General features: G+C 27.8%; 1 protein-coding gene across 6 annotated transcripts in view; it reads right to left on the reverse strand.

Moving 5' to 3' along the window:
• The window catches only part of LOC129613869 (Ig-like and fibronectin type-III domain-containing protein 1), a 168997-nt gene that overhangs the window by 127817 nt on the left and 28445 nt on the right, over window positions 1-12735 (reverse strand). For all 6 annotated transcript variants that reach the window (XM_055528171.1, XM_055528170.1, XM_055528169.1 and 3 more), the window contains exon 2: window positions 4074-4725. The gene's annotated coding sequence lies outside the window, so the exon portion shown is untranslated. The remainder of the gene's footprint in view (window positions 1-4073; window positions 4726-12735) is intronic.

A 12735-nucleotide genomic window follows, 5' to 3' on the forward strand; every position in this document is an offset into this window, starting at 1 on the left:
TTTTGGAAATTTAATGTTTGGATATTACAGCTGTAATTTCATATGTTATAAACCTTACATTAAAATATATAAAATCTTCTTGAATTTTAATTCTATTTTTAGGACATAAAAATATTAAAAATCTCATCTTTATAAATTATATTGTTGCTGATGATGATTGTGATTACATGCAACAAAGATTTAAATCTTGAAATTTCTATACGCACATCATTGTAATTATGTATACATTATATACGTATGGTTATGTAATATCATTAAATATACCTGCTATAAAAAAAGGTGTTATAAAAATATAGGTTTTTAACATTTTCTTACATAAATTGGAAGAAAAAGTAAACTGAAAGCAAGAAAAACCATTGAGCGAATGGGAATGATTACTTTAATGAGAATAAGACCAGAAAATATTTAAACTGGAATGAATTATACTTTTATTTTTGCCTCGTTATACAGGGTAATTCAGAACAGGTATCCAACAATATGTACCATTTATAACATTAAATCATTTCTTCACTCTAATTTTAGCACTTAGGATATGATGATGGTAAAGCTGGAGGAAGAACACGGAGGACCTCTGTTTATGGGCTCGGCCTAAATGCCCCATGATAAACCTGCTTGACCACCGAAAGTCGGCGATCAAGTTTGATCGCTGTTTGTGATACAAATGCCAGACACACCCTCTGGGCGAGCCCGGAGACAAGCAAAAGAGATGAGTCCTTGTTGATGTATGATTTTATCTTAAACAGTAGTTTAGAAATAGCAAATAGGAGCAACACTCCCACTCATATTTTTCTCAGCACAAACAGCTTTTTTGGCTAGGAAGATTTTCTAGATATAACACTTTAAGTAAACTTTTGTTTAGTCGAGAACTGGAGATTGTCCATAAAGAGGTCCTTTCCTGCAGAAACTAGAAAATTTATAGTTCTTTATAGTTATAAAAGTTTTTGGTACTTACTTTTCACTTTGTCCCGCACCCAAATCGTGGAGACGTGTGAGGGTGATCTGCACCATAAAAACAGAAAAGAGGAGAAAACCCAAAGGACCTTAAAGCGAATAATCTGACTTCTCTTGTTCTGCAAGCTTTAGAGTTTGTCTTGGAGCTGAGACTGCAGAACAGGATGGAGTCTGTTAAGCTTTCAGAATTATAGCACGCGTATCTCTTTGGCAGGTCGATCGACGCTTCACTACATAAGATCATTCGCGTGGTGAGGCATTCCATTCGCTACAAGCAGCATACTCTCGCTTAACTTGAAAGCCATTCGGTGGTCTCTAGCCAACTTTTGTGTCGAGATGTCGGTGATTTGCTGGATAGGATGCCTTGAAAACACCTCTCCAAATGTTTCCGGCGGAATTACATATCGCTAACCTGGCAGACAAATGTGCCGTCAAACCCAGCTGTTGCGTCGGACAGAAGCCTTACGACCGCAGCAGTATATGCATCGAATCTACTTCCTAGCCAGTCGAGTGTATTTCAGACGGAAGCTTTCCTCATACTGAAAGCGTTCGAGATCTGGAGGGGTTCTCAGGTTGTGGCTAGAAATATCGAATAATCGACAGGCGGGCTGCAATTCTGGCTCTAAAGTGTAAGACAAATTCGTTAAGAGTCCTAGATGGTCCACCTGCAATCATACGCTCAATGACGGCCTGGTGGTCACGGGGTAGTGGTACCAAAATGGCACAATCGTGCTAATTGGGATGCGATGGACCTGCTGCACCTGCACCGGCAGCCAATCAAGAATTTTTCTGAGATTTTCTTAAAATCAGTATATTTTGGACACCAATTTGGCATCCGTCTCGGGTCAAAAGCTTACGAATTTCTGATCATCTAACCAATAGTGTTCAGTAATAAATACCCTCCTGAGTCACTCTGTGTATACGTTTTTTACGTAAGCAGAGTTACATTTAGCCTCTCTTTTGTTAAATTTATATGTTTAAAGTAATTTTTATAAAAGTTCATAAATTACATAATGAATATGTGTAGATGAATTTATGTAATCCTCATAAGAATACCTTTTACTTTCATATATATAGGAAATTTCTGTTTTACCTACTTTATTGTGTCATTAATATTTATATGATATATATAGGGTTTATAAAAAATAGTCGTTAATTTAAAATAGATCAAATAGAAGAGTTGATATAGGAGTAAAAATATTTAAAAATAACTATGTACTAATGGAAGTTATAGCGACAAACTTAAAATAAATTCTGTTGCTAATCCATTATGCGTTCTATGCATGTGAAGTGCCTTGATAATCAAAAATACTTTTAAAGAACTGCTCTAAATTTTTCGTTAACAAAACATTCATATAACATGAGTCCGCGGTGTGATGTATAACAAAAAGAAAATTTCTAATTTTAGATTGCAGACAAAGTTAAGGAAAAATCAAATAATATAAAATTTCTACATACACCTATAATAAACACATAAGTTTCATATATAAGTAAATATATTTCCACAACGTTTCATTTCAAAATAATCAAGTGTAAAACGGGTATTCTTTTTGGAATCATATATAAAAGGTGGTTTAATCAAAAGTTTATCCTAAAACTTTTTCTTTCTTTTTAGTGTAATTTTATAAAAATATTTTGAAAAAAAAATAATCTTAAATGTTTTGGTTTGCCCATTTGCTTGTTCGTTTACAAAACTTGTACACATTCAAAGGTAGAAAGCTACAATATCTTAAACCAATGCATCTCAGTAGGCCTGCTATTATCTTAGAATAAAATTTTCACATGTTTTAATATATAGCTTTTTAAAATAGCGAAGCTGAATTTTTTTAAGTTTATTTATTCTGTTCAAACCATAGCAAACATGCAAATCCGGAAATAACTCCTTTTCTTGTACTCAACATTAGCACAACTGTTCAACTTCTACTCAACACTTCAAAAAGGGGACTTAAATTCGATGTTTAAAGATACCGACAAATATTTTATTTTCTTAGAACAAAATCTCTTTATACACCCCCTTATATATATATAAAGGGGATTCACTCCTATCTGGAGTTATCTCCTATGGAATTTGATCGGTTTTATAAACTTTTTCGAACGTTTATGATAGCAAGAATGCAACAACAAACATGTCTAAAAACTGATCATTCTAAAGATTACATGGAAAAATATGAGATTTATTTCATGGCTTATTTCTGTCATTATAGTATTGCGTTTCCCCTAAATTTATGCAATATTAAGAACATCATTAAATATTGAAAGAGAAAAGTGCTATTTTACAAATCATGAAATTTTAATCGCCTAAATTTTGTATTGATGAAGAGCTTTTAAAATTTTTTAAATTTTCCAATTAAAACTTCCAAAATTTTGTGTGCCACCAATATTTATTTTTATTTTAAATTCTAAAAAATTTTATATTAAACTGAAACTAAAACTTAAATTTTATATTTTTGATCAAGATCGCCAGCCCCGAAATCCCTATTGAATATACACGCTTGAATATTCAAAGTTTAATTACACTCACATATACCTATAAAAATAATAATATGTCCTTATGTGTTTATGAAAGCGGGTAAGAAATAATTAAAAACAAAAAAAAAAAAAATTTTTTGTTCCAAAACACGTACAATCTTACACCTTAAAAAATTTCCCCATAAAACTTTTATGAATTTATAAAAATATTTCATCATTGTTTGGAACAAAATTATAGAACGATTAATTTTTGTTTTTTGTTTTCTTATTTTATATTGCTATACTATCATATCAAATTATCCTTTCACTTCTAAAATTTGTAACGAAATTCCACTCCCCCCGTACTCTACTGTAATATAAGAAAATTTTTAAAATTATAAGCAATAACTTTTCTCCAAGGACTTAATATAATGGGATCCCATTATAAAAATTTTACAAAATGGCTATAAATATAAACATTTTTTTTTCTGTCTAACAGGAAATTTTAAAAGGGATATTTTTTTTTGTGTCGAAAGTTGTGTGTCATTATATTGTGCGTCTTTTAATTTATTTGTTTATAGGTACGTAAAATTAAATAAATATAAAATTTATATTTAAATAATAATAAAAAAAATTACTCTTATAATAATATGAGAGAAAAAATTGAGACTTACCAGTTTTTTAAAAGTTTTCTTCTTGAAAAAAAGCAAAACAAAACACGAAAAAAAAAATTAAAAACGGAAATTCAACAATGAAAATGCGCCTTTGTATATCCTTTTAATCCTTTATGCCTCCAGCAGTATCTTTATATGTTTTTATTTTTATTTTTTTCAAATGTTTTAAATTTTAATTTATTTTGTAATTTAATTTATGGACAATTTTTATTTATTTAGTTTTTTTTTAATTATGTTTAAGCATTTATTTTTTATGTTGCGTTTTAAGGACTTTTTTATATTGAAACTTGAAGAACATAAGCAAAGAATTATGGGTAATTTTTATTTGCTTTTTCAGAAATCAAAGAATTAAAAATGAAAGGATAAATTTATTATAAAAAAAATAATAATGACAAAATGATTTTTGAATCAAATTTTTAATAAAACTTTCTATACAGTGTTTAGAATCCCCAAAACAAAAAAAAACCAAAGAAATTCGAGAAATTTTAAAATTTCTAAAATAAAATAAAAAATAATATTTGAAAGTCCTTTTACTTTTTTGTAAATAGCAATTAATTTTTTAAATATATTGGCACATTTAAATTCACATGTTTTAATGTTTTTGCACAAAATGGGATGTAACGTATAATTGTATACGATAGTCAAACAGGACCTGAAATTCAAAAAAAAAATTATGAAATAAACATTAATAAAACTTTATAATTTATGCAATTATTATTTTAAGAAATAATTTACAAAAAAAGAGCATAGAGAGTATTAGCAATAAATTTTAATAAATTTATAATTTGTGTAATTTTAGAAAACTATAAATATTGAAATTAGAAAAGTTTTTAAAGGGTCCCTTTGTCTTAATTATTGGGTAGTTTGAATCATTAATATTATTGTGATGCTATGAAAATTATCCACTTTAGTTCTTTAGTACATCTATAGTACAGTTTAAGGAAATAAAATCTGTCACATAACGTTGGCGTCACCGTAGTTGCCTGAATATTAGTCATTAATATCCAATTTTTTTCAAGATTTTCGGAACTCCACTTCGGAGGTATTCGACCCTGTGGGTTAATCTTGCTAATTTAAAATACAAATCTGTTCAAAGCATCTGTACCAAATTGCAGGTAACTAGATGGAGGAGAATTACTTCGAATTCAGAAACGAGATGTACAGAACAACATCGGGAGTATCGATGGGCAATCTACTTTCACCATTTATCGCAGAATTATTTATGTCCAAATTGGAAAAAAGAATGGAGGAGGATTCTCTGATGCCTAGAGTATAGATGCGGTATGTTGATGACGTCTTCGCGATAGTGGACAAGGAAGAACTGGAGAATATAAACAGATGCATCAACAAATTACATAGAAACATCGAATTTAATTCGAAATTGAGGAAAATGGAGTGTTACCTTTTTTGGACTTATTGGTGAAAAGAAAATCTAAAAAAATTGGATTCAAGATATTTAGGAAGAAAGCAACAACACAAAGATGCATTCCAACGGACTCGTACCATTCAACGAAACATAAAATGGCGGCGTTCAACTCTATGATCCATAGAATGCTAACCACACCCATGGACAGACACGACTATAGATCAGAAGTAAACTTCATTTTGGACACGGCTGTGAAGAACGGTTATTCTACTGAACGTATTAACAAACTCATTAGGAAGAAAAAACGAAAAATTGAGCAGGAGAATATGAGCACATTGTTTAAACAGAACGGGATATTGGAAGAACAAAGAACAACATGGGCATCTTTAAGTTATGATCATCACTGTACAAACTTGATAAATAAACAACTAAGGAAACACAATATTCGGACATCGGAAACCATTAGTAAATATCAGCTTGGGAGTTTGTTAAATTCGGCTAAGGATAAATTGAAGATACATGAAAGATGCGGTGTGTACAAAATCAATTGTAATAATTGCGATAAATTTTACATAGGACAAACGAAGAGACCCGTTACAACAAGACTTAAGGAACATTTAAGTGAAATAAAACGTGCAAGGAGAGTAGGATTTAACCGGATTTTCGATTCTATGGTTGCCAAACACATTTATGAAACGGATCACACAATCACGGAAGATAACTTAAAGGTATTAAAAGAGGTAAAAAGAAAACACAGGAGAGAAGTTCATGAAAGCATGCAGATATACAAATCAAACAAGGACTGCCTACTAAACACGGACGAAGGTAACGCGGCTACTTGGCTCTTTAAATTAATTATTTGACCAGTTTTAAGGTTTAAAACAGGTATACATTTAGTTTGTAAATAATAATAAAAAAAAAAAAACTATAAATAATCAAATTCTAGATTAAGTCAGGTAGATTATTTTAAGTCAGGTATAATATTCCTAATTTTAATAGATTTCAATTTTTATTGTTTGTTGTCTTAATTAGAAGAAAATCAGCTTTGATAAAGTGCGTATGTAGCGCACGAAATATATTAGCGAAAAATTAAAAATTTTATTCCGAATAAAAGGAAGTTTTCTTTTCACACCAATAACAAAAAAAAAAAAAACTAGATCGAAATTGCAGGTACCGTTCTGAAACAAGCGATTCAGAAAAAGACTGGAAACAAGTAGCCGGAATTGTTTAGATCAATTATTTATAGTTCGATTCTGGGCTAGAATAGTAAACTAATTGTAAATGCATCCGCTTTGGGATCACATACGTTATAATAAATTAAAATCTTTTAAGATATGCCAGATAAGAAAAGATTTAGGTAAAAACGTTAAGTTTCTATTCACCTACTTATAGTAAACAGTTCTTGCATATAGATAACTACCATTTCAAATATCATTTCAAAATACAAAACAGACTTCTTGGATTTAACCATACTTGTATTACACATCTAATATTTAATTGTTGAAATTAGCAGAATTTTTACATTAAAACTTCTAATTTAATACAAATTTAATTAGTCCTTATGCTAAATTCTAAGAATATTAATCAATTTCGATTTGCTTTATCAGAATTCTTTTTTATACACGAGTATAAAATAAAATATGTATAAAAATGACCATCACGTGTACAGCAATGCGAACATTATATAATCCTGTTAAAGTATAAAAACTGTTAAACTATAATTCCATTTAATCTTATTTAATATTTCTTTTGTATTTTGTTTTTTGTTTTTAAATAATAATTGTTTTTATCATTGGATATCAAATGATGTAAAACTGTCAGCATCACATAAAAGGATAACAAAGGCAAAATACAAAATAGTTCCATTTTTTTACATAACTCTCGCTTCTTACAATTCTTTGTTACTAAAAGAAATATAACGTTTTGTTATGGTGTTGGCTAAATATTAATGATATTTTATACAGGATGGTAGCATAAAGTATAAAAAAGAACGTTCGTCGATGTTACTTTCAATACACTGGGAGTTTTTTTAAGTTCGTGCGCAGTGACTTCACGAGCATTTGCTAATTAAACGAAATTAAGCACATGTCAAGAACAAAAAGCAGATTTCTAGCTCTAAAATGTGTTAGGTTAACATAACTTAACCCTTTGATTTGAAAGAAAGATAATTTTTTTTTTGTTCTAATGCAAGTAGAACTCCCAATTGATTCTGCAAATAATTTCATGTTTACGAAAATATTTTCTTGATCATTTCTTATAAAGGCTTCATCCGTTCAAAAGGATTTTCCGTTATTTCCTTTATGTAAACAACTTCCTTGTTGAAAGTATTAACTATCATTTATATTTATTTTATTACGAAGTAAAAAGTATAAATGTATGAGCGAAATAATTGACCTTGTGGCTTAGAACGAAGTGTAAATTCAACTGAAAGCGATTGCTTACTGTAGTTAATTGAAACCAGTAATTTTCTATGTCATATTTAATCAAATGTCACATTTCGTTATTATTCGTTTGTTCTCGGTAAAATCATGTCGACACAATTTTTCTCTAAAATTTTCAAATACGAATGAAAATTATTAATTTTTAATAGCTTTCATTCAACATGATATGCGTTTCCCTAATATTTCAGTCATTCTATTGATATATACAATATCCTCAAAATTCCGTTATACAGCAAATTATTCTAATAATAAACCATATTTAATCAATTTTATTGCTTATCATAAGTGGCAAAAACTTAAATTAAATCTATATACATATATATACTTATATATATACAAATAGAATATGTGTAGCCGTATAGCTATGATTGTAGAGAACTATAAATAACCACCACAAAACCAAATAATTTGAAAATTCTGTCACTGTAGATGACACAATTCGGTATTTATTATGAAATGAATCCGGGAATTTTCAATACAATTAAAAAAAAATATTACAAAGGATATTATGTGTTTAGTGTTTAAATTTACTCACATTTTTTTTGTGTTATTAATAAACAGTTGGATGAGGGTTGGACGGGGTGGAAGTAGGAGATTGGAATACCAGTACATTACCACAAAAATGAAAATATTGAATTTTAAGTGAATTAAAATCGATTGAACTGCGCGAAAAAAAGAATATTTTTTATTTTTTTTCATTTATTTGCATTTATAATGAATTTTCGGAATTTTTATTACTTATTAATAGTTGGTTTTATTTTTATGTTGCATTGTCCAACTCATTTTTGATGGTGCGGTGCACTGTTATTTTTTATTTTGCTGTTTATCAATTGTATTAAATTAAACATAAAATATAATGAAAACAAATAAAATAAAATGGAAAAAAAAGTGCAATTGAATTAAAGGTTTTTTTTTGTTTTAAACTGTTTGGTTGCTTGTGATCGATGTACGTGCTGTCAAAAAAGATACGGGGTTAATAGGGATTTGTGGAAATGGGGATAAACATAAAATTGGATTTTTATTTTCCTTTTTCTGCTTTTTCATTTAAAGAATTGTACCAAGGATATAATTGTACAAATTACCGCAGAAGCGCATTGTATGTAAAAAGATAATCGTCATTTTGTAAAAATGACATGAGTTTCGAGTTGGTTTATGGTATATATTTCCTACGTTTGTTGCACATGAGAAACACATCATGATAAATTCATAAAACATAATAAAATAAAATGTATAACAGTTATAACATATATTATATTATATATATATATATATATATGTACTTTTTTTAAATGCAAGGCAACGGTATTAAAGAGCTTAAAGCCGGAAACCGATTTTTATTTAGTTTTAATTCCGTTTTATTTTATTTTTCAATTTGATTTTTTTTAATATTAAAATTTTTACTTGTATGCGGTTTGTTTTTTTTTCAGATAAAGGAATGAAGTTTTGTGGGGGAAAAGCGCATAAAGGATAATACAATCAGACGATAATAATTATAAAAAAAAATATTAAGTACATACACACATACATATTAAAAATGTAAAATTGAATACAATATTTAATATTAAAGAAATATGTTTACTGGAATTTACTTCGGTTTAATTATTTTTGAGGCTTTTCTGGTTGTTAAAGAAGAAAAATTGAAAAAAAAAAATTTATGAAATTTAATGAAGAAAAAAAAATATTTATTTTACAAAGTTGTGGTCTGCACTTTTCTTTTTTTTCAGTTGATAATAAAAAACAGATTATTAAAAAAATATTGCAATGAAATTGCTGTATTCCAAACAACTTTAGGATTATGTATTTACAATACAAAAAAAAAATTCCATTTTTTAATTTTTTAATTTAAAATAACTTTTTATTGAATTTTAAATATGTAGTTTTGTAAAAAGATGCAGTATCGTAGTAAGATGCAGTATTGTAGTAAGATGTAGTATTGTAGCAAAATGTCGTATTGTAGTAAGATATAGCATTACAGTGGGATGTAGTTTTGTAGAAAAATTTCTATTTAATTTTTTCTATTTAATAAAGCCTGACCGCAATTTGAACTCAAGACCCTTCGCTGAAATAACCACACCATAAATTTTCAGATTCTTCATTTTACAACTAATAATTAATAATTATTTTCAGGCTCAAGCTACAACTTATTCTCAAATAAATACTTCAATTGAAAAGCATAACTTAATTAAAGTTTCATTCCATTCACTTCTACCACTTGCAGGTGCGGTGCGACTCAAACCACTTCATACATAATAACGACCTGCTTAAAATAAATAACAATACGTGAACAATAAACACTTTTACATATCAGCAAAAATTATCGAAACTACACTCAAAACTGAAATTAATTACTTGAATTCCAAAAAAATAAAACCTTTAATAATTAATACATTTTTATTTTGATTATTATTATTCGAAATTAATTTATACAATATAATTAAATTACTATAAGGTTCAATTAATAAAAGTTTATTTACGATATTTTTAAAACATTGCCATTCGACTATACGCTTAATGAACGTGTCAGTCATTAAAAATACCAAAATAATTATGGTGTGTATGTGTTGTGAAAGTGAATATAAATTGAAAAATTGCAAATCAATTTTATCATTAATTTATTAATTATTTAATAATTATTATAATTATAATGTCTTTATTAATCACCATTTTAATAATTTATAATCTCAATTAAAGCATAAGACTTTATTTTTATTTTATGCAATATAATGTAGAAGCGCGGTCAATAAATTATAGAAAAAAGGAAGTTGCGTTTGGAAACAAAAAAAAAAGTGGGTTCATAAAAAATTAAAACTCTTTTATTCTGTTTTTCTTTTTTATCCTTTCGTAAATTAATTCAACCATATTAAGTATGTGTGTACATTTCGTTTATCCTTTTTTCATTAAAATTGGTTTAAAATTTAATTTATTTTTAATTATGCTGTGAATTGTTACTGTTCTTTTTATTGTTTTAAATGTGTTTGTTAATTCAGATAACAAGATGACAAAGCCTTAATACTTAATATTCTTAAATCAGTATTTCGAACCTCGAAGTTTTTAAGGTTTCGCTTTAGCACTGCTTACAGTAGAGACAATTTATTTCTTTTTTAATTTTAAAGTGTTCTGTAAATTTTAAACCGGTACTATGTAAGCGAATTTCTTAATTAATGTTAAAAAATTCATATTTTCAAATACTCGTAATAGCCTAAATGATCAAAAATTGAAACGATTCATCATGTTTACCATCGCATCAACATTTTCTTATTTGAGGACCCTTAACCCATTGCATATAATTGGTTATATTACCAACAACTTTAGTTCTCTTTGGTTCTTACGGCGGTTCCACTAGGTATTTTCTCTTCTTTCAGTTTATTTTGGTTTTAAGAACCCACACTTATATTTGCATTGTGGGGCATTTCATATTGTTTCATTATATATGCTTATTAACTGAAGCCAAGTTGCGCTACTGCCGTCCCTCTGCGATCATACACCGACCAGCAATGTGTCCATTTGTTTTGGATTTTAGTGAATTCGTACCACAAGCGTGGCTACTGTGGGTTTCTACTCCCTAATCTACCGGGAAAAACTTTATAAGTACAACCGATTTTATGAATTTTAATCTCTTATTAATTGCATTTTTATATACTCGTAGCTAAAACAAGTAGAACTATGTTTGACTTCTATTTTTGCATTCATAAGAGAAGTTTTTCCTCTGCAACAAAATGTTTGCTCTTTTTTGTACAAGTTTTTTTGCACTTTTTAGAGTGTTTGTGTGAGCAAGTGAAAATTAGATTCCATTAGATATTGGAAAATGCCGATGCAATGACGTCGAGTTAATCACTTTTTTTCAAGTATTATCAGATAAAAATAATTACAAAATCAATAGGCAGATAGATCTCAAAATTTTTTTTATAAATTGTAAAATAAAAAAATAAATGATTTGTTTTTTGAATTTGACCAAAATTGCAATTAGTTTAGAGTTCGTTATGTTCGTCATGTCCAATTTTGTGTAAAACATAAATAACTTTTCAATTTTTTCCATTTTTTCTTTCTTATTTATTTTTACTCTATTTCAAATTTAATTATTTAAAAATGCTATTTCAAGTATCCATTGCTAATACAAAGCGACAAATACATTTTTATCTATATGTAGATTGATTTTAATTAAGTTTTACTAACAATTCCTGTTGTTTAATAAAAAAAATAGAAAAGAGCGAAAAATAGCATGCAACCAAAATAAGACAGCAAAAACTGATTTAAATTAAACAAAAATTGAACTGTTTACGGAACGATTAAAAGTGTGACGTTCACAAAAAAAAGCGATTTTATTACTATTTGAGGAAGAAAAAATAAATTTTTTATTTTTAATTTTGTGAGGGAAATATGTGTAATTTAGTGTGTCTTGAACAGTGTAATTTTATTCACATTTTAGGAATTCAAATTGCTGCAAATTGATTCCAAAATAAAATTTCTATATGGAAAATAATAATTTGACTTGACTCCTGAAGATATTGAATTTGAATAAATTTTAATGACTGCAATTTTACACAAAAACACTTGCTTACTTTTGACTAAAATTCAATTTGAACTCGATTATAATGATACAAAATAATACAAAATAATTTAAAGAGAAATCTTAGTCAGTTTTAGTTTTCTATTCTTTTAATCCTCTGTTCACCTATAATTAGAATTTTTACTTTTCAAATTTTTATTTTGTCGTCTTTTATCCTTTTTTCTTTTTACAAATTGTTTTTTTTTTCAATTTTCAAAATCAATTCGAAATCGAAAAAATTTTTTATTTTTATTTATTTTTTCTTCTTCCTTTTTTTTTTTTTCAATTTTTGTCAAATCCCAGTAGATG

The sequence above is a fragment of the Condylostylus longicornis genome, unplaced genomic scaffold (genome assembly GCF_029603195.1).
Source record: "Condylostylus longicornis isolate FDR11 unplaced genomic scaffold, ASM2960319v2 ptg000092l, whole genome shotgun sequence".
In the NCBI taxonomy this organism is placed as follows: Eukaryota; Metazoa; Arthropoda; class Insecta; order Diptera; family Dolichopodidae; genus Condylostylus; species Condylostylus longicornis.